The sequence below is a fragment of the Macaca mulatta genome, chromosome 1 (genome assembly GCF_049350105.2).
Source record: "Macaca mulatta isolate MMU2019108-1 chromosome 1, T2T-MMU8v2.0, whole genome shotgun sequence".
NCBI lineage: Eukaryota > Metazoa > Chordata > Mammalia > Primates > Cercopithecidae > Macaca > Macaca mulatta.
The window spans coordinates 233,532,740-233,559,857 of NC_133406.1; the positions used below are offsets into that span (position 1 = coordinate 233,532,740).

The 27,118-nt window shown below is 47.1% G+C and overlaps 1 protein-coding gene and 1 non-coding gene across 11 annotated transcripts in view; both read right to left on the reverse strand.

Moving 5' to 3' along the window:
* CAMTA1 (calmodulin binding transcription activator 1) overlaps positions 1 to 27,118 on the reverse strand; it is a 973,269-nt gene that overhangs the window by 508,920 nt on the left and 437,231 nt on the right. The window lies entirely within an intron of this gene.
* On the reverse strand, positions 24,271 to 24,435 carry LOC114674686 (U1 spliceosomal RNA). Its single transcript, XR_003725812.1, has one exon. It is a non-coding gene; the product is annotated as a U1 spliceosomal RNA (small nuclear RNA).

Genomic DNA, 27,118 nt, shown 5'->3' on the forward strand with positions numbered 1-27,118 from the left:
TGAGACAGCCACAGGGAAACCTTCTGAGACCTCCACCGCAGCCATGCAGAGGCATGTCAAGAAAAACACGAGGACAACAGGGAGCTTCATTCTCACTACAGAGGTTTCTAGCCAAGGAAACCTTTTATCTGAGAGATTAATAGCCAGCAAAACCAATAGCGCTCAGTGCAACATGGCGAAAAGGTCATGGGATCAATGGAAACCTACTACAAATTGTAACAGTAAAGAGATGGGTATAAAGTTAGCTTATATTTTAACTATCTAGCCAAGAAAGATATAATATCTACATAATATCTATAAGCTACTGGCTTATAGATACATATTCTATAAGATTATATGTATTATATATATAATACAGTCTTAGTAAGACTGCATAGATTACACAGGGTAAGACTGTGTATGATACATATTATATATGAGAAGTATATAAAATATCTATATGCTATTAGCCTATAGATTATCAGCCAATAGCTTATAGACATTGTATGAATGTGTGTAGGTATGTGTGTGTGTGTGGGTGTGTGTGTGTATGTGTGTGTGTGTGTGTGTGTGTGTGTATATATATATATATATATCTTGGCTAGATAATTAAAATATAAACTATTGACTAGATAGATTGATGAAATGATGGAAGTCCCCATTTACTATAGAGAAACAAAATCAAATGCCTAGGCATACGTTTAACAAGAAATTCCCAAAACCTAAAAATAAAAACTCTAAAAATATTCTAAAAGACACAAGAGTAGGTTTTGATTCACGCAAAAACATAACATGTCTTGGTTAGGTAGAGTCGCAATCATTAAAATGTCAATCTTCCCAAGTTAATTTATAAATGCGACGTCGTAACAATGAGAATCCCATCAGGATTTTTTTTTTCTGGATCTAGAACATTTTACTCTAAAGTTTATTTGAAAGGAAGAAGCACTAAGAATAGCCAAATAAACCTCCCAAAAGAAGCCCAAGGCATAGGGGCTAGCGTTACCAGCTATTAACACATACAAGAAAACTTTCATATCTTAAAAAGTATGGAAATTACACATGCATAGACGAGCCAATGGAACAGAATAGAAAATTCAGAAATAATCCCACTTCCATACACAAATTTAGGATACACAATTAAGGAGGTATCTCAAGTCAGTGGGAGAAGGGTCAATTTTTTTTTTTTTTTTTGAGACGGAGTCTCTCTCTGTCGCCCAGGCTGGAGTGCAGTGGCCGGATCTCGGCTCACCGCAAGCTCTGCCTCCCGGGTTCCCGCCATTCTCCTGCCTCAGCCTCCCGAGTAGCTGGGACTGCAGGCGCCCGCCACCACGCCCGGCTAATTTTTGTATTTTTAGTAGAGACGGGGTTTCACGGTGTTAGCCAGGATGGTCTCGATCTCCTGACCTCGTGACCCGCCCGCCTCGGCCTCCCAAAGTGCTGAGATTGCAGGTGTGAGTCACCGCGCCCGCCTCTTTTTTTTTTTTTTTTTTTAAGAGTATCTGGGATTACAGGTGCCCGCCGCCATATCTGGCTTTTTTTTTTTTTTTCCTGTATTTTCAGTAGAGATGGGGTTTCACTGTATTAGCCAGGATGGTCTGGATCTCCTAACCTAGTGATCCACCGCCTCGGCCTCCCAAAGTGCTGGGATTACAGGCGTGAGCCACCGCGCCTGGCCGAAGAGGTCAAGTTTTTCATAAGTGAAATCGGGAGACCTAGAAGGCATATGAAAAAGACAAAACTGGGTCTACCCCTCACATCATACAGCAGCACTGATGCTAAACAGTCAAGAGATTTCAATGTAATAAATAAAATCATACCTACTCCACAAGAAAACATAGGTGAATTTCTCTATATCCTGAAAGTGGAGAAAACTTTCTTGACCAAGATTCAAAACCCAGCAACAATATGTGAAAGATACTTACATCTTATTAGATAAAAATAAAACTGCCAGACTGTTTTCTACCATGGCGGCACCATTTTCCATTCATTCCCACTAGGAATGGAGGAGGGTTCCAATTTCTCCACATCCTCCCAACGTTTGACATTATTTGTCTCTTGGATTATAAGCATCCTAGTGAGTGTATCGTGGTTTTAATTTGCATTTCCCTAATAACTAATGATGTTGAGCACCTTTACATGTCCTTGTTAGTCATTCAAATAGACATTGAATCTATTTGAATCTCTTGCCTATTTTTAATTGAGTTGTCTTCTTGTTTTTTGAGTTTTAAGAGCTCTTTACATATAATCTAGATACAAGTCCTTTATCAGACATATGATTTGCAAATACTTTCTCCCAATCCATAACTTGTTTCCTCCTTTTCTTAATGGCTTGATGGTTTCTTTAAATGAGTAAAATTTTCTACTTGGTAAGTTCCAATTTGTTAATTTTTTCTTTTATGAATAGTGCTTAGTCTCATCTAAGGGTGCTTTGCCTAACCCAAGGTCATAAACATGTCTTATGTCTTCTTCTAAGACTTTTATATCTTTAGCTCTTGCATTTAGGTCATGATCCATTTTGAGTGAATTTTTGCATATGGTGTGAGGTAAAGGTCAAGTTTATTTTTGTCATTGACTATCCAATTATCCCAGCACCATTTTTTGAATTAAAAAAGCCTGTTTTCTCCACTCCCAACTCCACTGAATTGCTTTTGCACCTTTGTTGAAAATAAATTGACCATAAACATAAGATTTTATTTCTGAACTTTCTCTTCTGTTCCATTGTCTATTTTTATGCCAATACTATCTATCTTGATTGTAGTAGCTTTATAAAAAGTTCTGAAATCAGGGACTATAAGTCCTCCAACTTTGTTCTTCTTTTTCAAAATTGTTTTGGCTATTTTAAGTCCTTTGTATTTTCATATATATTTTAGCGTTAGCTTGACAATTTCTGAGGAAAAAAGGCTCCTAGAATTTTCATCAGAGTTGTACTGAATCTAGAAATCATTTTGAGAGAATTGCCATCTTAACAATATTGAGTCTTCCAACCACTTCCAATTGCAAAACATGGAATGTCTTTCTATCCAGGTAAATCTGTAATTTCTTTCATTAAGACTTTGTAGTTTTCAATATATGGGTTTTATACTTTGTAACTTAAATTTATCCTCTGCACTTTATTATTTTTGATGCTACTGTGAATGAAATTATTTTCTCAATTTCATTTTTGGATTGTTCATTTGTACTATATAGAAATACAATTGAATTTTGTATGTTGATGTTATCCTGTGACCCTTGCTAAACCTATTTATTAGTTCTAGTAAATTTTTTTGTAGATTATTTAGGATAGTTTACATATATAATTAAGTCATTTGTGAATAAGGGTAGCTTCACTTTCTTCTTCCCATTGTGGATGCTTTTCTTTCTCTTGCTTTATTGCACTGGCTGGCATCTCCAGTCCAATGCTGAATAGAAGTGGTGAAATCAACACTTTGCCCTGTTCCTCATTTTAGGGGGAAGCATATAGTCTTTCATCATTAAGTATGATGTTAGCTGTATGGAAGACTTAAACTAATATGAAAAGGACTCCAGACCAGGTGTGGTGGCTCACATGTGTAATCTCAGCACTTTGGGAGGCTGAGGAGGGCAGACTGCTTGAGCTCATGAGTTCAAGACCAGCCTGGGCAACATGGCAAAATCCTGTCTCTACAAGAAAGTAGCCAGATGTGGTGGCACATGCCTGTGGTCCCAGCTACTCAGGAGGCTGAGGTGAGAGAATCACTTGAGCCCAGGAGGCGGAGGTTATAGTGAACCAAGATAGCACCACTGCACTCCAGCTGGGTGACAGAGTGAGACCCCATCTGAATTAAAAAAAAAAAAAAGACTCCAGAACCAACTTGAAGAGGCTCACACTAACCAAAGATGGGACAATTTGAACATCAACATTTGACTGAAATTCATTAAATATGTTTAAATCCATGAGTTCATAATAGTCCTCAAACAAACAAAAAACTAATTGCTCATTGTTGGAAGATGCTAGTGACCCAATACATTATTTTGAAAACTAAAAAAGTATTTAAAAAGCAGGGGAGAATTAGGCACATACCCTACCTTCCCTGTAAAAACTGTTCTTTTGAGTTACCAAATAGGAGAAGAAAGGACTTTCTATAAAAGTATTCCAGCCAATAAATGAAGAAGAAATGAGAGAATTAAAATATCATGATTTTGTAATCCCTAATGAATGAATGGATCTGGGCATGGATCATCAATGGTGGCTGACGTCACAAAAGGGAGACAACCAGATAGTACGTGTCCTCCGCTATGGCTTGGATGTGTCCCCCCAAAGGTCATGTGTTGGAAACTTAATCCCCACTACAACCCTGTTGGGAGGTCAGGCCTAATAAGCGGTGATTAGGTCATGAATGGATTAATGTCATTATCTTGGGAGTGAGTTAATTATTACAGGAGTGGCTTTTTTATAAAAGTGAGTCTGGTGGCCCCCTCCTCCTTTCTCTTTCTCATTCTCTCATTCTTGCCCTCTCTTGCCCTTCCACCTTCCACCATGGGATGTAGTATAAAGGCCCTCACCAGGTGCCATGCTCCTGAATTTCCCAGCCTCCAGGACCGTGAGCCAAATAAACTTCTATTGTTTATGAATTACCCAGTCTGTGGTATTCCATTATAGCAACACAAATGGACTAAGACATCCCCTGATGGAGGTATAATTTGCTGGGAAAAAACAAAAAACAAAAAACAAAAAACTTGACCTTGAAGCTATTCAGAACTCTTGCTCTAAACTCCACTTTCTACCATCTGCAGAGGGCACTGGGACATGGTATGGTAAACGATGTCATGGGGATACAGTCAGCAAAATCCAGACTATGGAAAACTCTACGGGGCGAATGACTTGGCTTCTTTAACCAATTCTCTGAGGAAGAATGAGTAAGAGAGAAAAAAAGAGCAGGAGTGTGCTGGAATGAGAACATATAGACTGAAAAAGACGAAGAAATAATCAACCAATTGCAATATGTAGACCTTACTTGGATACTGGCTGAGTCAAACAAACTGTAAAATGAAAGATGGCATTTGTGAAACAACTGAAATGTTGAACAGTGACTGGGTATGTAATGAGATTTAGAATTATTATTCATTTGTAACAGTGATCAGTGTAGTGCAGAAGTATTTTTTTTAAAAGAGAACTTATCTTTTAGAGAATTATACTGAAATATTTACTGACGAAATTATACAATGTCTGAGAGATGATTCCAAATAACGTTGAGGGAAGGAATGGGAGAGTATGGACGAAATAAGACTGACCGTGATATAATAACAACAAGAATTCAAATAACCAACAATTATTGAGTGCTTACCGAGTAGCAGGCACTGATATAAAATTGTCCGTCCTCCCCACCGGACTGCAAGCTGTGCAGAGGCAGGGCTGTGGCACCCACGGCACCCCACACGAATGCTCGACCATGATAGCTGCTCAGTAAATATATTTTGTTTTGTTCTGAGATGGAGTCTCGCTCTGTCACCCAGACTGGAGTGCAACGGCATGATCTTGGCACACTGTAACTTGCACCTCCTGGGTTCAAGCAATTCTCCTGTCTCAGCCTCCCTGGAAGCTGGGATTACAGGTGCATGCCCCATGCCCTGCTAATTTCCCTATTTTTAGTACAGACGAGGTTTCACCATGTTGGTCACGCTGGTCTTGAACTCCTGACCTCAGGTGATCTGCCCGCTTCAGCCTCCCAAAGTGCTGGGATTATAGGCGTGAGCCACCACACTCGGCTCTGCTTAGTAAATATTAACTGAACAAATCAGTGAACATCAGCACAGAGTTTCAAGCCAAGCCCCTGGGAGCCCTGGGAAGGAACTATGAAGGAATTCCTCCAGTCTTGCTCTGGAGCGAGGCTTGGTCATTCCATGTTCTATTCTTCACATGTATTAACTGCTTAATGCTCAGAACTACCTATGAGGAAGCACTGCTCTTATATCCATTTCAGAGTTGAGTACACTGAGTGTTTAAGCAAATTTTCAAGGTCAGAGGACTAGTAAGTGTGAGAGTCAAGATTCAAATCCAGACTATCTGACTTCAGCCCATTTGCTGTAAACCACCAAGTCTCACCCCTGTTGCCATTCTGTGCCCAAGCTTCAGATGCATCTCTCCCTTTGAATCCTATAAAACTATCCAGGATTTCTTTTTTTTTTTTTTTTTTTTTGAGATGGAGTCTCGCTCAGTCGCCCAGGCTAGAGTGCAGTGGCGCGATCTCAGCTTACTGCAAGCTCCGCCTCCTGGGTTCACGCCATTCTCCTGCCTCAGCCTCCCAAGTAGCTGGGACTACAGGCGCCCGCCACCCCACCCGGCTATTTTTTTGTATTTTTAGTAGAGATGGGGTTTCACCGTGTTAGCCAGGATGGTCTCGATCTCCTGACCTCATGATCCGCCCTCCTCGGCCTCCCAAAGTGCTGGGATTACAGGCATGAGCCACCACGCCCGGCCACTATCCAGGATTTCTATAGTAAAATTTTTTCACTTTAAAAAAAAAGAAATAAGACTGACCATATTAAAGTTGAATGATACGCATATGGGAATTCATTATGCTGGTCTGTTTATATTTGTAGATTTTTGAAATTTTCCATAATAGAATATTTTTTAAAAGATTATCATGAGATTTGGAGTGAGATCTAGGTTGTATCTTAAATTTTAGCTCAGCTCCTTAAGAGCTGTGTGATCTTGAACAAATTCCTTGGTCTCTCTGTTTTAGTGAGTAGGATGTGTGTAAAGTACCCAGCGTGCTGCCTATCATACAGCACATGTTCTCTGTACTAACAGACTTGTCCTCTTTTTGTAGGGTTCTCCTGTGAGGAGTAACAATGAAGGGACTGAGCGAGTAATGAAATGGTGCACTGTAAGGTGCACTGGCAAACCCACCCATGGGAGAGGCCATCCCCAAACACTGGCAGCTCACAGGCTCACCTATCACTTTAGGGAGTGATATTTTTCAAATTAGGTAGATAAAAGATGATTAATAACTGAAGATCAGAGGGGTGATGTGTTCTTGAGACATTTTGCGTGTGGACATTAAGTAGAAATTTATGGAGCAACTGGGGATTGAATTGAAGACTAGGTTAATTCTGCAAAATAAAAAGTGTGGACACTCTTTCCAGTGTCTTGCTTTAGAAATCAATGCATCCAAGACAGGTCTGCTTCATGGCCCCTCTCCCCCAAACCCCCACTTTCTCTGTCACTAACCGATCATTTCCAGGACCTCAACAACCACCAATTTCATCTGTGCAGACAGCTGAGACCCAGCCTGCTATTCCAGCGATCCGTGGAGTTGCGGTGGATCTTTCTCCTGTCAGCCCATTCCCCCAGTCCTGGCCCGGAGGCAGCAGATTTTGTGCAATAAGCTCTGTTCAGGGTGACTGGCTATTGCTTCACTGAATTCATAAGATCTGTTACTTGCAGCACCCCTTTAAGAACAGATGATGTCCCAGTTCCCAGTGGGACTCCAGGAACAGTATCTGCATGGCTTCTAAAGAATTCTTTTTCCAACTGGAACCCAAACCCTAGGTCAGCTCTGCTCTTTCCTCCCAATGCCTTTGGTCCTGTCGCTCCTGCCACAAGGCACAGGGAAGGGCCTGGCTGGAAGCCCTGACCCCAAATGTCAATCAGGCTCCTGTGACAAGACAGGGCCTGCAGTGTCCTAGAAGAGTGGACACTATTCCTGAGGCCAGTGCTGAATCTCTGTTCCAGTGGGCAGTTGGAAAATGAGAAATGTCACCCTTTATTGCAGCTTACATATTTCATGCACCTGCACCTTTCTCTCTGATCTTTCCAACACGGAATGGCCTGATTTCCATGCACCATTAGAGGTACGTGGCCTGGACTAAAATGTCCGTAACAACCAGGACAACTGCGACAACAAGAAGAGTTGCTGTTTATTCTGCATGGACCTTGTGCCAGGTGCCGGGGAGGACCCTTTACACCCATGTTTCATTTTAGTCTGACAGTCACTTTAGTAGCTGGGTATTACTATCTTCATTTTACAGGGTGAGAAGGCTTGGGGCACACAGAAGGGAAGTAAGTTCCCCAATGTCACACAGCCAGTAAGGGGAGAACCAGGGAATTGCCCCACTGCACCCCTTCCTGATGTCTTGTTTCAAATCCCTGGCACATCCCAGCTACCCCTCCCCTTCTATAGTTGCAACATTCATGGTACTTTGGGGACCCCAAGAACTGCTCATGGCGAAACACTTCATACAGAGCAAGGATGGGCTCAGCCTGATTTAAATTGTAGTTCTTCCTTTTGTTGCAAGGGGAGGGAAAAAGTGCGATGAAGGAATGAGACTCTGCTTATCTCTCCCTCGCACAAACCCAGCGAGGGCAGTAATTGATGCCTTGCACATAGCAAGGTTGACAGGACGCCACACGGAACCCCGAGAAGCCACGGCGACAGCCCGAATCTCACAGGAAGGAACTGGCTTATTAACTTTCAACCAGGAGACTTCTTCTGACTTGTTTACAGAGGTCTTCACGATTTGGGGGACACCAAACAAGAAAACTGGTTACAAGCATTCCGCGTCCTCCCCCACACCGCGCAGCCTGGCCACTCTCAGCTATTTATGGAAAGAGGGGGAAGAAAAGGCTGACAGGCCCAGCCCAGGCTGCAATCTGCCAGATATGAAAACCAATTGCTTCTCATAATAAATTCCAGCTGGAGCCATAGGAATAATAAGGACAAGGAGAAGGTAGCACCAATTTGCTTTATTTGATTAGCTCCTTCTTGGGCGGTCCAACCCCAGCTTCTTTTCATTAAAATAAGGGCAAATTGAAAATCGTAAAAGAGGTTTTCTTATCGGAGAACAAACGACTAGATAGATTCGTCGGCCTAAAAGCCCCCCACAAGCCACAAGACGGCCGTGATTGCTCCTGCTCTTGCTGTGTTCAATGGGCAGGACCCAGAAGCTGGCACTTCCAAAGAGCTTCGTTCGCAGAGATTTAGCACATGCTTTCATTTTTCTTTTTTCTTTTTCTTTTTTTTTTTTTTTTGGAGATGGAGTCTCGCTTTGTCACCCAGGCTGGAGTGCAATGGCGTGATCTCTGCTCACTGCAACCTCCGCCTTTGGGCTCAAGTAATTCTCCTGCCTCACCCTCCCTAGTAGCTGGGACAACAGGCACCCACCAAACACGCCCGGCTAATTTTTGTATTTTTAGTAGAGATGGGAGTTTCACCGTGTTGGCCAGGCTAGTTTCGAACTCCCGGCCTCAAATGATCCACCTGCGTCAGCCTCCCAAAATGCTGGGATTACAGAGGTGAGCCACTGCGCCTGGCCTCATTTTTCTGAATAAAAGCAAGGACAGTCAATGGCTGTATCCTGTAGCTAGTGCTTCATGCAGTCAGTCTCATTTAATCCTTGCTATAACCCTAGGAAGGCTGACCACAAAAAGTCAAGCAAGAGGAGAAGCTGGCAGGTCGGGGCAGACCTAGATTCCATCTCTAGGGCCACGATGCTTTTGTGGAGGCTTGAGAACAGGATGAGGGGTGGCTAGGGCTTCCAGAACTCAGAGGCAGAAGTCAATTTGTATTTCTGGCCAGGCACGGTGGCTCACACCTGTAATCCCAACACTTTGGGAGGCCAAGACAGGAGCATCACCTGAGGTCAGGAGTTCGAGACCAGCCTGACCAACATGGTGAAACCCCATCTCTACTAAAACTACAAAAATTAGCCAGGCGTGGTGGCAGGCGCCTTTAATCCCAGCTACTTAGGAGGCCGAGGTGTAAGAATCACTTGAACCTGGGAAGTGGAGGTTGCAGTGAGCTATGATGACACCATCACCCTCCAGCCTGGGTGACAAAGTGAGACTGTCTAAAAGAAAAAAAAAAAAAAAAAGTCAACTTGTATTTCCCAAGACCGTTAAACCACAGTTTGTTCATATAAATTGTCCCTGGAGGTCCCTGAAAAGAAGAGGCTGCCCATTCAGAGGGATCGTAATGACGAAGACTCGCTCCAGAGCAAGAGTGCAGGAACACCTCCTTCATGCACCTGCCCAGGGCTCCCAGGGCCTCGGCTTGAAACTCTACACTGACGTTCACTGATTTGTTCAGTTAATATTTACTGAGCAGCTATCACGGCCGAGCATTCATGTGGGGTGCTGAGGGTGCCACAGCCCTGCCTCTGCACAGCTTGCAGTCCTGTAGGGAGGAAGAACAGTGATGCTCAGAGGCCCGCCCTGGGCCGGCCCCAGAGCTGCAGGAGGGGAAGGGGACCCACCAGAGATGGCAAACGAGTTCTTTTGATAACAGCTGTAAGTGGGTGGCGATGGGCAGCCCAGAGGCCTTTCCCAGGATGCAGCATCTGGGTGAAAATGGAGGTGAAGGCAAGGACATGAAAGCTGGCTCCCGGAAGGGCTTTCGGTAGAGAGCGTGGCAAGGCCCGGGCCTGAAGAGGAAGCTTGGCAGAGGCTGGCAGGCGGAGAACAGGGCAGGGCCAGGAGATGGGGCAAGAAAGCAGCTCACCCCAAGTAATGTGGGCTCCTGAACCAGGGTGGATTTTCCTCTAAGAGTGATGAGAGACACGAATTAACCAAGGGTACACGTGTATTAACAGCAATGAAGGAAAAGCGAGGACTCCGATCTTAATACAAATGTGGCATAAAATGTAAGAGAGCATAAATTAACCTGGAGAGTGCAACTCCGTAAGCGCAAGGAAAAAAAAAGCAGAGGGCACCTGACAGCATCCTACAGAGAGGCTGCGTCCAGACTGGGGCAGAGGGGTTATGACCCCCACTGCCCGGCCCCTTGAAAAAGTGATAGTAGACCGAGAGATTGAAGAGAGTAAAAGTCAGCCAAAAAGAACAAGGAGAGGCACCTTCCAAACAAAGGCAACAGCACATGCAGAGGGGTTAGATCCCGGGGCTTTGTGGGTCCTCTGAGAATTCCGAACATTGCTTTCAAGGGCATGGGAGCGACTGGAGGTTTTGAAGCCGGGAAGTGGTATGACCATTTAGACTTGGCACGTCTGGCTGCTGCTTCTGCCTCCTCTACCTTCCTAACTTGTAAACAGCAAACACTCCATAAATGCTCATCAGATGAGCAAATTAATCAAGAAACAGTAACTTTTCTTAAAAATAGAAAACTTCACTTATTACGCTGAAAGCATTTGGTCAGTGATGAGCCAAAGAAAAAGGGGTTTAAGATGAGAGAGGGTTAATGGCATCACCTGTCTTTGGATTCAACACTATCGTCAAGAAAGAGGGCCTGCCATTCCTGCTGCTTAGTGCAGCCAGGCCACGTAAGCCCCAGCCCAGCACAGTGATGGGAGCCCCGCTCCAATGCCACCCAGTGCCTGGCTCATGTTCAGCCCCACCACTGTCTCCTCCGGCCGAAGTCCACGCCTCCCAAGTGGCACCTGGTGCTTCCGTGGCCCCTCACTTGTCATATTCCAACACCGATATTTTATTAAGAATCCAATGTAAATCTGAGAGAAAATTAATGTGTCATCTCCTAGCAGGAAGGACTAAACATCTCAATGTGACGGTCTGTTAGAGTTGTCATTTATCATTAGCATGCAATTCAAGGCAAGCTTCCCACATTCTGGTGGGAGCTTTCAAGACAATGAATCTCTGGGAATTAGCTTCTGGTCCAATTATTCCTGGTTCCCCCCACCTACCTAAGAGATAAATTCCATCTCAGCAGGAGGAAAAAAAAAAAGAAGAAGAAGAAGAAGAAGGGGAGGAGGGAGATTGCTCTTCTCCTTTCTGGCTGAAATCAATTTTTCTCAAGGAGACAAGGCAATATTCATTTTGTGAGAAGGGAATAAGGCTGTACGCGAAAGGCCAATCAATGGAGCCGTTCTGATGAAAACTTCCTCAAATCAAATGTAGGGGAACCTCTTAATGCGCTTTGTTCTTCTTTTCCATAATCCATAACTATTAAGAGAAAGATGGGCGGAGAGCAGCTGCCGCAAAGGGAGAGCTACGTAAACAGTTGGCCCCTGCAAACACCGGTCTGTGCACCCTCCCAACCTGTTTCCGGGGCCTCCCTACGTGCCTGGCCCCGTGGTAGGCACCAGGAACAGAGTGCTACACAGGTGTGCCCTGGTCCTCAGGGAGCTTATGTTCTAGCAAGGAGATAGGCCAATAACAATAAACTAATAAAACATATGTGGCTATAAAGAAGATAACCCAAGATAGGAATTTTGTGCATTAAAATAGAATTGTTTTGTCTAGGAACTGTTTAAAACCTTTGGTGCAAAACATAAAAATGCACTCGGACGTAAATCATGCTCCTGGTTCCAAAGCAAACAGACAACTGGGATGAATGGGCAGATGTCCGTGTCTCCTGGGAGGCAAGAGCCAGCCATGAGTACTGAGAAGCCCGGGCAGCCCTGTGTAGGCACAGCCACACCTGGGGAGTCCAGGGTGCCTTGGCTCAGCCACTGAGACTGGGATTCCAGGCAACCGTCCCTGCATCTGCTGGCCAACCACATGGTCCCCCAGCCCCATAGGACAGGGACAAAGGGCTTGAGGGTCCTGGATCAGGAAGGCACCCTCTGCCCTGGAGTCCTCTAACAGGCCCTGCTCCCTCTGCAGGGCCCACCCCCATCAGGGAGAACGAAACCAGCCTCCGATGGGCGGTGTCTCCCAGCCAAGTCCTCCCTGGCGTCGCGTGCACCCGCATCATGAAACTTGGCAGGCTGAGCCATCCCTGCTGCTGGAGTCTCCGTGAGGGCAGAAGCCATGCTTGCTCTGTTTGAGCTCCAAGTAGACTCTGTGAGGGCAAAGGCCATGCTTGCTTTGTTTGCACTATTAGAAGCTTTTCCTTTAATCTGCACAATCCTGTCCAGTAGGATTAGATCCCCATTTGACAGAAGAGGACAGCACATGTCAGAGGCCAAGCAGTGACCCAAGGGAGCCTGCGCTCGGTCCCGTCTGGCTGCCGCACAGGGAAGCTGTCATCTCCATCTCATCAGAGCCATATAGTGGCTTTGATTGAAAATCTCGGCTGGGCACAGTGTCTCACACCTGTAATCCCAGCACTTCGGGAGGCCAAGATGGGTGGATCACCTGAGCTCAGAAGTTCAAGACCAGCCTGACCAATAAGTTCAAGACCAGCCTGACCAATATGGTGAAACCCCGTCTCCACCAAAAATACAAAAATTAGCCAGGCATGGTGGTGGGCACCTGTAATCCCAGCTACTCGGGAGGCTGAGACAGGAGAATTGCTTGAACCTGGGAGGCAGAGGTTGCAGTGAGCCAAGATCACACCACTGCACTCCAGCCTGGGCAACAGAGTGAGACTCTTTCAAAAAAAAAAAAACAAAAAACAAAAAACAAAACAAACCTCTCTCTCTCCCCCCCACCCACACACATACACACTCACATTAAGCCAGTATGTGATGAATGCTGGGGTCACGTGGTGCCTGTAACGGCCCCCTGAGCCAGCCTGCCTGGCTTCCCTGGACGCTCCTGCCATCCTCCTCCTCAGCCTTGCCTGGACACCATCAGGCTATTTCCAAGCTTCAGGCCCACATCAAGGGGCCAGAAAGTTGCCTGGGCAGATCCCCCAGGGGCCGCTTATCCTACTCAGGGAGGCAGCCACCGGGGCTCTCATCCCACCATCAGACTCGACTGTACCTCGAGTTGGGAGTCCCTCTTGCCATGTGACCCAACTGGCCTCCTTCCACCTCGGATGCAGCCATGGCTCCTATTTGCTGCCACACCCTCCAGGTTCCCGGGGGTTCCCTCTGTACACTGGTTCCCCCAGCCATGAGCATGGTGCTGAGTCACTCTGGGTTCAGGCAGAGAATCCCACTGTATGCCCACAACAGGATAGGCCTGAGGACCTCAGCCACCCAGTCCTAGAGACACTGCGGGCGCCAGTTCCTCGTGCCATCTCCCCGACTGGCGTGGCTCCCAGGGGCTGGGTCTGGATCCAGGAGTCACCTTGGCTGCCCTGTCTGGTTGCTCTTCACCTGGGCCAACAAATAAGGATGCTTTCCCAGTTTTCTCCGGCATAGGCTCCTGAGCTGAAGAGCCTGAGGGATAACCCTCCACCCCCCACCTCCTTCTTGGCTGAACAATGATTTTCTCCCACACCTAAGACAGCCAATTGCAGCCACTCTGCCAGGACTAACACTAGAATCAGAGGAATGGCTTTTGGTACGGACGACCAGGCGATGAGGCAGAGAGATTCAGGGGGATGTTCCAGATGGCGGGAGATAAGCAGGTAAGGCACTTTCCATAGAGCCTTGCGGGAGGGTGGGTCAGCCCAGAGCAGCAGCCAGCAGGACTCAGAGGCCAAGATCCACAGCCCCCAGGAGTCCAAGAAAGCGGGGAGAGGGTGCAGGCTCAGAGCTGGGGTTTGCCAGTGCCCTCAGAGACTCTTTCTTCCTCTTCCACCCTCCTCCCCAGACCCTGGCCTCATTCCTGCTTCCCAGAGCTCTCCCAAATTGCCAAGGCCTTCTTTAGTTTTTCAGGAGGGCCCTGGCAACCAAAAGTGCAGCTGTGGATTATTAAGCTACAATTTCAAACCTAGGCTTCAGGGCCAGGCCAGGAGCCAGGCCAGGCAGGGCTTTCCCCAGATGTGGCGGGGGACACCCTAGGAACCAGCTTTCTGGGCGCTCCTGTCCTTCACAGGTTCAGATACCTCGGCCCTTTCTCCGGCTGCTCAGAGCTCCTTGGGGTTAAAGCGCCCCAGGAACACTTCACCAGGGCCTTCAGGGCACTTCTTGGAGCCTCAGGGCCCAACCAGCCTCTCAAAACCCCGAGAAGGAACATCTGGATGTGAGTCATCATGAATACCAGGCGCCATTTTCCACCAGTGGTCATCGGGGAGCCGTGGGACTACGTGGGTTGGTTTCTTCTTTTTCCCTATCTGTAGCTCCACTTTTCTATAATGAACATCAACTGTTTTATAACCAGAGGAAAAAGAAAGAAACATCCTCTGTCACTGAAGAATTGAGTTCTTCATGGATGCTGAAGCCCAACCCCTGCCCTCTGTGCCCTAGCTCACGGGCTCACTCCCTCCAGACTGGCTCTTGCCTCCTCCCTGCCCTCCCCTCCTTCTGTCCTTCCCCCTCTCCTCCTCCCCTCCCCTCCTCCTGCCCTCTTCCCTCCTCCTCTCCTCACTCTCCTCTCCCCTTCTTCACCTCCCTCCCCCTCCTGCAATCCTCCCCTTCTCACCCCCCAACCTCCTCTCCCCCTCCTGCAGTGCTAATCCCCTTAAGTCTAACGAGCATACTCTGCACTTCCTGGTTGGAAACACAGAGTCCAGAGTTGTTTTTATTTTTACTTATTTATTTTTTTGAGATGGAGTCTCGCTCTGTCGCCCAGGCTGGAGTGCAGTGGCGTGATCTCAGCTCACTGCAAGCTCCGCCTCCCGGGTTTACGCCATTCTCCGGCCTCAGCCTCCCGAGTAGCTGGGACTACAGGCGCCCGCCACCACCGCGCCCAGCTAATTTTTTGTATTTTTAGTAGAGACGGGGTTTCACCGTGTTAGCCAGGATGGTCTCAATCTCCTGACCTCATTATCCGCCCGCCTCAGCCTCCCAAAGTGCTGGGATTACAGGCGTGAAGCCTCCGCGCCCGGCCGAGTCCAGAGTCCTTGAAGAGGTCTCAACACCACCCTCGCTTTGTAGGGCTGCGTGATCACAGGACTTTGTCTCTGGATTTCGATAACTGTACGTGAATTGAGCGGAAGGTGTTTTGGTCAATGGGGACCTCTGTGCCTCCAGAGCTCATAAATCAGAACCCTGTGGTCTAACAGCCATGATGTTCCCCTAATCATGTTACTGCAATATTAATAAGGCTGTTTAATGCAACCAGTTCCTTCTAAATTGTCACATAAAAGTTTGGTAAATGTCAGACATCTCATTTAATAGAAAATGATGTTTTACTGCCAGGGGAGCTAGGTGGCTGAGAAGATGAGTATAAAGCCTGGCGACGACCTTTGGCAGGTTTGAGGGACAGAGCGCTGTCAGCCTGGGGCTCCTGCCTCAGCCCTTCTTTCTTGCCGTCAGCAGCCACCCCGAGTTCCCCGTGTGCAGGGCCCTGCGTGAGGAGTCCTGGGGAGGGGAGGGGCTAGAAGAAACAGCCCTTCCTGTCCTCATGCAGCCTACAGTCCTGTTGGAGCAAGAGAGGCACTGGTCACTGCTCAGGTTGCCCCTTGTCGTAAAAGATCATTACCCCCATTTTAGGAAACCCAGGCAGCTCCCAGGATCATTGACCCACACAGGAGCAACTTGACGTTTACAAAGGGATGAGTTTGGCTGGGAGCGATGGCTCATGCCGGTAATCCCAGCACTTTGGGAGGCCGAGGCAGGCGGATCACCTGAGGTTGGGAGTTCAAGACCAGCCTGACCAACTTGGAGAAACCCCATCTCTACTAAAAATACAGAAAAATTAGCCTGGCATGGTGGCGCATGCCTCCAATCCCAGCTACTCGGGAGGCTGAGGCAGGAGAATCGCTTGAACCCAGGAAGCAGAGGCTGAGGTGAGCCGAGATCATGCCATTGCACTCCAGTCTGGACAACAAGAGCAAAACCTCCATCTCAAAAAAACCAAAAAACCAACAATAAAACAAACAGATAAGTTCACAGAAGCAAAGTAGCATCTTGTAAACTACTTATAAATGGGGTTGGTATCCTGTAAAAGGGGTTGGTCCCACTAATTTTGGTGGACAGGGGCATAGAGATGAACAGAGGGACATGCCCCACAGCATAGTTTATGATAGAAGGAGTGTGGAAACCCTTTAAAAATGGCTTCAGTTGGCCGGGCGCGGTGGCTCACGCCTGTAATCCCAGCACTTTGGGAGGCCGAAGCGGGCAGATCATGAGGTCAGGAGATTGAGACCATCCTCACTAACACGGTGAAACCCCATCTCTACTAAAAATACAAAAAATTAGCCTATGTTCTATGTGGTGGCGGGCGCCTGTAGTCCCAGCTACTTGGGAGGCTGAGGCAGGAGAATGGTGTGAACCTGGTAGGCAGAGCTTGCAGTGAGCCGAGATTGTGCCACTGCACTCCAGCCTGGGTGACAGAGTGAGACACCGTCTCAAAAAAAAAAAAAAAAAAGACTTCAGTCAACTGCTTTGGTAAATGAATCACAGGATATTGATAGAAAGAATAGTACACAGTTATCAGAAAAAATGTGCGGATCTGTATTTGTTGACATGGAAAGAGCTCTGTGATTTAAAAAAAAAAAATTGCAAAATGGAATGCATGGTGAGATGTCATTTCTATAGAATTCTTCACATACCCAGCACTTATATATCTATGTGTGCATAAGGAAAAGTCCGGAAGGATGGCGTTCTCTAAAACCTTGACCCCGGCTATGTCTGGGAAATGGGACTTCAGAGGATGTTTGTGAAGGTTGCTTTTTGTTATATCTTTCTGTGTGGTAAGAATGTTCTTCAATGAGCATGTTCTATCTTTGTCAAAGAGGAAAATGTTAAATGAAATTAAAGGACAAGGATTACAGCATGAACTCAGCAAGCATTCACCGGGCACCTGCTGTGCGCCCAATCCTAGGGTTGTAAAGGTGATGAAACTCAGCCATTGCCTGGAACAGCTTGAAGGCGAGTGGAAATCACAAATAACAAGCAGATGACTGTAATTCCACAAGGGGCAGGCAATGAGGGCGGGATGGCGAGGTGGGGAATTTGAGGGGAAGGCAGTAAGCTTTGTGTCACCCCCTTTTACTGCAATAAACCTTGGCCTGCATGCCCCCTAAAAGCGGGTTCTTTGGAGGCATATGTTGGGCCTCAAGGAAAGTTCTCATTGAGCAGAGTTAAAAAGCCCCTTTTGGATCCTCAGGGGATATGGGGACAACTGAACTCAAAGCCAGAGAAGGCAAGAAGCAAATGCCTACCTCAAGGGGCCGTGGACAGGCACTGGGCTGAACACGCCAGGCCATCCCACATCTGCCATCCTAGGACACCCCCAAAAGGGGGTGCTAGGATCCCAACCCCTGAGATGAGGAATCAATGGCTGGGAAAGGTTCGCTGCTGGCAGGGACCCTGTAAGGAGTGAGTAGAGGGGCTGCACTGGAACAGGCGAGGGGATGCGTTTCCGTCACTCACCATCTTCCTGCAGGGAGACTAGACCCTGAACTTCTGAGCTGGAAATGCCACTGTCGAGGGAACTCTGAGCCAACCAAAAGTCTACGATGACGTGCCTGTGACCTTCTCCAGAGACGGACTGATGCAGAGAAGTGAACCCCGGAAATCCTGCTAAGTGTCTGAGCTTCCACCTGTTTCTCTGGGGTAGCTGTCGACCCCGCTGGCGCATTGCACTGAGGTGCCGGCCTCGCCTCTCTTGATGGGTCGTTGATGGACCCTCCCAAGTGTTCTCAGCAACACCCCACCCACATCCCCAGGAAAGGGAAGTTCCAAGTTCCGGAAATCCAATGCCTTAAATGAATAATTCCCAGGGCCAATCGGAGAAAAGGCTCCCAGGATACTGTTGGTGGGGAGGGAAAGGGTGACAGTAGAGAAGAGGTCTTTGTGGATAATAAAAGAGATCTGCTGGCCAGGCACGGTGGCTCACGCCTGTAATCCCAGCACTTTAGGAGGCCGAGGCGGGCAGATCACGAGGTCAGGAGATTGAGACTATCCTGATTAACAAGGTGAAACCCCGTGTCCACTAAAACATACAAAAATTAGTGGGGCATGGTGGCGGGTGCCTGTAGTCCCAGCTACTCGGGAGGCTGAGGCAGGAGAATGGCGTGAACCCGGGGGGCGGAGCTTGCATGCCACTGCACTCTAGCCTGGGCGAAAAAGTGAGACTCCGTCTCAAAAAAAAAAAAAAAAAAAAAAAAAAGATCTGCCAAGATCAGTAAGAATTTGCCCCGGGCTGCAGTGCCCTGCCCCACTGGTCCCTTACAGCCCCTTCCTGACTCTTCTTAGCCTCTCCTACAGCCTCCTCATCTCAGCCAAGGAGACACTGGACGATGGGGTTGAGGCGCTTTCTGCTATCAGCTGGCTGCAGCAATGAGGGTGCAGCTCATGTGACCCGAGAATCAGCAGGGCAGCAGCCTGTGCAGGTGGCAGCATGGGAAGCCGAAGTGCAATGGGCAGGGTGCCAACAGACCATCCAGACGACATGGACCAGTTACAGAGCAGGGCTCTCGGCAGCGGGATGGGGAGGCACATCCACCAAACACTCCCACATCAAGAGCCCCAGGTGGGTTTCATCAGGTCCCCACTAACCCTAGAGCCTTGCCCTTGGCAATCAATGACACCAGTGGGGAGGCACGGGTGTCATGCCTCCAACCTGGGACCCCGCTTGAGCAGGGATGGAATTCATGAGTTTTGTGCTCCTGTACGAAACGATGATGTTTAAAAATAAAACCCGTACACAGCCGATTTCCTGAAAAATAATAATAATAACCTTAACTTTAGCAAGTGGAAAATAGTTTTAGAAAACTGTTTTGATCCTGGATCTCATTGGGAACATGAAAACCTTCTGAGATTCAGCCAGCTGCTCGTTTTTCCACTTCCCTTTGGGTGGACGCTGAGCCATCCAGCTGCGGCGCCCCTGCCAACTGGGACGACAGCCTGCAGAGCGGTGCAAATTTAGGCCATCCAGTGGCTAGCTTGCCAAGCGCCTCGACCATTGGGCACAGCCTGACCTTGAGCAGCGATTATGTTTCCAGCTAAGCCTGCAGCCTCTCCTGCAGTGAAAGGAGACCAACAAGACCCAAGGCCTCCACCTGGCAGAGCATCATTCTCCCTCCCACCAGGTGAGGTCCAGGATGGCTTGAACACTCTGACTTTATGTAAAGGTGCTACAAACGTGGAGGTGCCCGATCCTTTATACAACTGCATGTCGTGTGGGTTCATGGTAGTGATTATGATTAAGATTAGTCTGTGGTCATTACACACCCAGAAGATCTCTGGTCATCTGGGGTGATCGAGTTATTCAGGAATCTTCCATCCTGCCCTCTAAATAACCACTGCAGTGAAGATGGGATGATACCTTCGTGAAATTTCCCACAGGCCCCAAGGAAAACCTGAGAACTAATAAATACATGTAAATACATCTAATAAAATAAAATTTGAGATTAAAAGGAATCTCGCTTGCATATGCATGAACCACGTAGAAACTCAAATAAGCTCTTCTAAGCTCCTTATTCATGGGGAGTCAGAGATTTAACATGTGCTGGGAAGATTGCTTAGCAAATATAAGCCTGGCAACGGCACATTCATCCATGAATTCATTGGACAAGTATTTATTAACTGTCCCTTTGCATTACTATTTATTTTGCATATTCCTCCCTCTTTGCAAACCCAGGGCCTCGTATAAATGGCAGGCACTCACCTGTGGATGATGCTGGTGTTCTGAGGCCCTAGAAAGCATAACCCCTGACCTCAGGTTGCTTGTATCTGCTCAAAGAGGTAAGAACCACTTCCTCCATGAAGCTTTCCTGACCCCACAGGACCCTGTTAGGTGACCCTAGTGTGCATTTCTCAAGATTCTCCCTGTTAGCACCTACCTCCCATCACACATTCACACACACATGCACACACTCACACACATACGCACACAATCTCACATACATATACAAGCACATGCACCTGTTCCATTGTCTCTATCCTCTCCTGCACTGTAAGTTTAGGGCAGGCAGACACTGAATTTGCTTTGCTCACCCTAGCCTGACATACACATGTAGGAAACATTCAATACATCACTGGATGAATGAAGCAAGAAATGAATGGTTGGATGGGTGGGTGCGTGGGTGGATGAACAGGTAAGTAAAGGCAAGGCAAAAGCCTAAGATGTGGTCCAAAGAAAGATGTATGAGGGGGTGGCCCACAAGGGCAGGAAGGAACAAGGGTGTTGGTCATCAAGGGAAGAAGATCAAGAAAAAATAGTTTGAGATCTTAAGGACAGTGAAGACTTGGCACGGGGTGAGTTGATATTTTCTGGTCACTTCTGTGCCACCCAGAGTGCTGGGCACCTCATGAGCATTACCCTGGATCCTCACACCTGCACCTGGGGCAGATATACCCATGTAGAAGAGGAAGCTAGGCTTAGCAGGATAAGCTGGCACCACTGCAGAGCCAGCAGGTGGCAGAACCAGGATTGGAGATCAAGTGGGCCTGACCCAAGCTCCCTCCATGAAGACCAATGGGCATCCTCTGGCCCAGAGACTGTTGCCATCAGGTGGGACTGTTGCCATCAGGAAAGAAGAGAGTGTGCTCCAGGAGGCAGCTCTAGGCAGTGCACAGGGATGAAACAATCGGCATGGCAGCCAGGCCCCTTGGAACAAAGAGAAAGGGCTGGGGCTGTCTAGGGAGGACCCAGGATACATGACCCACCCCTGCCCACAGAAACATAGCTCACTCTCCATCTGAGCACAGCCACTATGTCATGGGATGATGTGGAGCCAGGGAGGGAGGCAAGGACACATTCCTAAATAATATCCTATTTTATAGTCAACAGTCAGGCAAGAGAAAGGGAGAAAGAGGAGGGCAGGAAGACAGCGAGATGCAGAAAGGATTGAGTGTTCCATGGGGATCAAATCTCAGCTTCCCTGCAGGTGCACTGAGACAGAAGGCGCAGGTCCTCACAGCCAGAGGGGCTCATGGAGCCGGCCTGGGCGATGTCTCATCACCCAGATGGGCACAGAGAAAGACAGGCTTGCAGGGTCCCGTGGCCTGTCTGACACAGTGCCCGTGGGGTTTTCTCAAAAGCATCATCTATTTAGCTGATGGCCCCGAAGTGTTTCATTTAGCTGGAAATCGTGCCTGGTCCATTTCCCAGATCTCACTGACATTATGAGAAGCCGGCAAAATGCGTCTGGCAGCAGAGCAGTTCAGCAACCCATCACCTCGAGTCACAGTCCTGTCGCCCCTGTTTGGAAAGCAGACAGTTCAGACGACTTCTAGAAGGCAGAGTCACTGCTGCCTCCCAGGCAAGCAAGGATTACAGGAAGCGTGTGTGTGTCTGTGTGTGTGTGTGTGTGTGTGTGTGTGTGTGCGCGCACACCAGCCTGTGAACATGCCCTCTGAAGGAAAGCAGGGGTCACCCATGGCGCAAGGCAGTCACCGTCCTCCCTGACCATGGGATAAAACTTTGCCATTTATCTTATTTAATCCTCCCACTAGGCAGGAATCGTTATCACCAAACTATTTCTGAGAAAGCCAAAGCTTAGCTGGTTCATGTGGCCCCAACTCCACAGTCAGCGAGGAGCAGGGCTGAGACTGTAACTCAGCACTGTCTGAATCCAAAGGCCAGGCTCTCACTGAGACCCCACTGTCCCCCACCCCATTCCACGGGCCTGGATTGCTGCTTCACGATGCATTCACTGGTCTGCCTCGTACCATATAAAGAAGAGTCAAGTCCCATCACCAAAAAAATTTCCAGAATTCTCGGTGAAACACAACGGAACAGTTTTGATTCTGGAAGGACTTCCTGGAGGCCTTCAAAGGCTAATGCACGCTATGGAAACCCAAAAGCCAGAGCAATGGCTCTGCTTGTGAAAGCCCCCGAAGGCAAGACTCTGGGTGTGTTACCAATTCTCCAAGTCTCGCACAGTCTCTGGCACAAGGTAGGAGAGTGCAATACTTATTAAGTGCATGAGTGAATGAATGATGAATGAATGAACAAGTAACTAAATGTCGTGAATGAGAGTTCTGTCTAAAGATTAAAAAAAATAATAAGAATAAGGCTCTGGGGAAAAGGCCCCAGCATCTCTGCTGTCATGGAGTATTCCTGCTGCCCAAGCTCCTCTCATAGAACTTGGCCCTTCCTGCGCTGCCTCCAGTATTCCACGGGATGGGTTCTGAGAAAGCCGGGCCATTCAGCTGTGCTGGTGCCGTGTGGGCCTTCAGCACTTCCGGCCCTGGTTCTCCCACCTGGTGGGCTCTAGGAGGAAATCCCCATGAGGGCACAGCAGAAGCTGACTGACAACCAGGTGGGAGGGAGACCTCCTGGGCCCAGCCAGAGGGGCCTAGGGAGTGGGAGGCAGGAGTCAGGACCTCAGTGACCCTGGAGATCGCTCCCCATATGTCTTTATCCTCTTAACCATTTCCTCTCCGTGTCCAGGCACTCGTGGGAAGTTAAAACCCAAAGTTGGACCCATGGTGCCAGGTCAGGGGACAGCAGGTGCCGCCTGGGTGCCCAAGCACAATTCCTTTCTCCCTGTCCAACTCAGCCTAAGAGTGGCTCTCATGTTGAAAATGCAGCTTGGATGTTGGCTGCGTCCCATTGGAGAAGCTGTCTGAGGCCTTTGCCATCCTCTGGAGAGATCTAAAGCCACAGAGCCGAGGTGGTCCCTTTTTCTGGAACCCACGGAGAACAAGAGAAGATAGGGCGGCACCGTGGGGACACCAGGTGACAAGACTCAGCAGTGGTCTCAGAGGAGACAGAAGCTGTCTTTAGGGATCTGAATGCTCCCGGGAATGGGGTATCCACCCAGAGAAAAAATAGGCCAGGCCAGGATCCCTGAGCCCACAGCAGGCGAGACTCAACCCAGCAGAAGGCGGGTTTGTAAATGGAACTTTCCCAGCGTGCCTGGCCTCTTTCCATTATTCTTCTGGGCCCAAAGTACTTTATAGGCTTTCCCTGTCCTTCGTGGGGGCCTGGGATTTCTCTACTATAATAACTCATAGGTGGTCTATTTCCAGAACAAAGATACTCCATTTATTCATCTCACAAACATTCTTGACCCCCTGCGATGAGTCAGGTGTGGCACCTTCCCCAAGCCAGGCAGAGCTGAATCTCTGACTCTGGTTTCGGGCTTTGTATGAGAACTCTGTAAAAATATGGTTGGCTGGCATCTTAGTCAGCTCAGGCTTCCATAACAAAGTACCAGAGGCTGGGTGGCTTAAACAGCAGACATTTATGTCTACAGGTCTGGAGACTGGAAGTCTGAGATCAAGGTGCCAGCCAGTTCCATTTTTGGTGAGGGCTCCCTTCCTGGCCTACAGATGGCCACCTTCTCACTGTGTCCTCACAAAGCAGGGAGAGAGCTCTAGTATCTTCCTCTTCTTTTTTCTTTGTTTTGGTAGAGATGGGGTCTTCCTATGTTGCCCAGGCTGGTCTCAAACTCCTGACTTCAAGCAATCCTCCTGCCTCAGCCTTCCAAAATGCTGGGATTACAGGTATGAGCCACCGTACCTGGCCCCTCTTCCTCTTCTTATAAGGGCACTAATCCTATCACGGGGCCCCACCCTCACAACTTCATCTAAACCTAATTACCTCCCAAAGGCCCCATCTCCAAAGACTATCACAATGGGGTTAGGGCTTCAGCATATGGATTCTGGAGGAACACAGATATTCAGTCCATAGAAGATGGTGAGTCTTTTTTTTTTTTTTTTTTTTTTTTTAAGAAAAAACTCAGACGTCAAGAGAGAGCACAGACACAGTCCCCCACTACCACAAATGATGCAGTGAGTTTCCCACGTTTGGGGAAATTGCAAGGATCAACACATCTGGCATGCAATGGATGAGCCTCACCCTGGGAGAACTGCCTTCAGGATCCTGTTATATCTCACCTGCCAGGTAAGCATGGCAGGTCCCTTCCTGATAGAGACCTACACACATACACACGTAATAGCCGCCAGATCACACTCACCCCTGGCAGCAGAATGGCAACGCTCCCTCCCATATGCCACAATAGTAAAAGGCTCGTTGAGTCCAACCCCATAAATACAGAAACAGAAAACATGCCAATATTTGGCTGAAGTGTCTATGAAAAAGGGCTGGCTAAACAGATGCACGGTGTAAACAAGCTTACAGGGGAGATACTTAACCTTCGTAAGAGAGCAGACCTTTTAAAGATATCCTCAAGGCCGGGCTCACGCCTGTAATCCCAGCACTTTGGGAGGCCGAGACAGGCGGATCATGAGGTCAGGAGATCGAGACCATTCTGGCTAACACAGTGAAACTCCGTCTCTACTAAAAATACAAAAAAATTAGCCGGGCATGGTGACGGGCGCCTGTAGTCCCAGCTATTCAGGAGGCTGAGGCAGGAGAAAGGCGTGAACCCGAGAAGTGGAGCTTGTAGTGAGCCGAGACCACGCCACTGCACTCCAGCCTGGGCGACAGAGCGAGATTCCATTTCAAAAAAAAAAAAAAGATTTCCTCAAGATTCTTTTATGGTACAATTAACATGAAAAGATGGTGTTCATAACAGGCTCGAGTTACTATTTGTACTTGAAATTGATACAACTGCACATATCTCCTAAAATGCCACGTAAGGGACTTCCAGGTCGCCAAGGTAATGACAGCCACAAAAACTCAAATCTCCCAACGCATCCTCCAAAAACTACAAGGGTCAACAAGAAGAACAAAAACAACCACACAAATCCCACACACCTTTCACGTGACTGGAAATAAGAGACACTATAAACATCAAATTACCAAATTCTGGAGTTCCCACCCAGAACTTTGATAAAGAGCAAGGGGATAAGATGGGTCCAAAAGCCAGTGAAGGCAAAAGTCGAGCATGGAGAGTTTAGGAATCAATTACAATTACCTGAAGAAAGAGAAAGTACATTCTACAGGGGAGGAAAATACTAAAAATGAATCCAGAAAGACCAGAATGTGGACTAGAAGGAAGTGATTTAAAGGCAGGCAGAGGCAGCATTAGAAAATATGCAGGGGAGGGAGGGAGAAGCCAGATGTGGGCATTTAGGATTCTGCAAAACAAAAAATAATGATGCATCCAAGGATCCTCAACTCCTCCCGCCCCTCCCCCAAAAAAGTCATACAGAAACTGTACTACCCTGCACTGACAGAAGAGGGAGCTCTTGAACTAAAAATCACACGAAGCACTCAATACGGAGATGTAAGCGGTCTTCATCTGTAGGAGACTATCAAAGAAGAAAAACGAAAATGAGAATACAGAGTTCAGCGGGTAAAACTTAGCCCAAAATCCCAGCCATAAGGTGGAGGGGAGGAACTGTCTCAAAACACTACAAACTGAATTAAAAACCTCACGATGCATCTGAAAAATATCCTCACCGCTTGTAAATGAAAAGATCAAATAACTTACTGTAAGGGCAAGAGAGACAGTTGTCAGTCTTCTCAAAAACAACCTAGAAGGTGGGGCAAGGATGGAGCAGCAGTTTCATGAAATTCAAAGATTTTATATCTAGCGAAGCAGACCCTCAAAAATCAGAGGTACAGAATAAGAGTTTAAAATATGGAATAATTGAGTGATATGCCCACAGGCACCTCTGAAGGAATCTTCTAGAGAATTAAGTTTATTCAACCAGGAGATGACTGGGGACTATTTGGCAAATTTTGGACCTAAATTAAGTGTGTAACTAAGGTTAGGAGAATCATACATAGATTATATATGTTTTGTCAACTACAATATGATAGGAAACAAAAGAAGGAAAGACAAAACCAGAATAAGCTCAATGATGGTTACAGAGGCAACAGGTGGGAGTCAAGAGACACCATTAACAACTGAAAAACCAAATGGTAAAAGTTAGTAAGAGACTAATAGGATTTTTAAAGGTAATGAGTACAAAGGTACCTATTAGACTAAAAATGCGAATTTCTTATATATAAAAAGAAATTAAATGAATATAGAAAATGTACCATGTCGAAAGACAAGTACAGCAAGTAAAACATAATACACATTGCATTTATTACACAAGATATTATACATATTGGACACATAAATAAAAGTGAATGGGCTTATGAAAATAAAAAATTTTCAATTTGGTTTAAAAAGAAAGATCCAACTATATGTTATATATAAGAGGCATACTTTTAAAAAGAGTGTATTAGTCCATTCTCACGCTGCTATGAAGAACTGCCCGAGACTGGGTAATTTATAAAAGGAAAGAGGTTCAATTGGCTCACAGTTCCACATGGCTGGAGCGGCCTCAGGAAACTTACAATCACGGCAAAAGATGATGCAAACACTTCCTTCTTCACATGGCGACAGGAGAGAAAAGTGCCGAGCAAAGCGGGAGAAGCCCCTTATAAAACCATCACATCTCGTGAGAACTCACTATCATAAAAACAGTATGGGGGAAATTGTCCCCATGATTTAATTTTCTCCACCTGGTCCCACCCTTGACACATGGGGATTATTACAATTCAAGGTGAGATTTGGATGGGGACACAGAGCCAAACCATATCAAAGAGATTCAGAAAGCCTAAAACTAAAAGGACAGCAAAGATATATGAGGCAAATGGAAATAATAAAACAAGTATTGCAATCTTGATATCAAA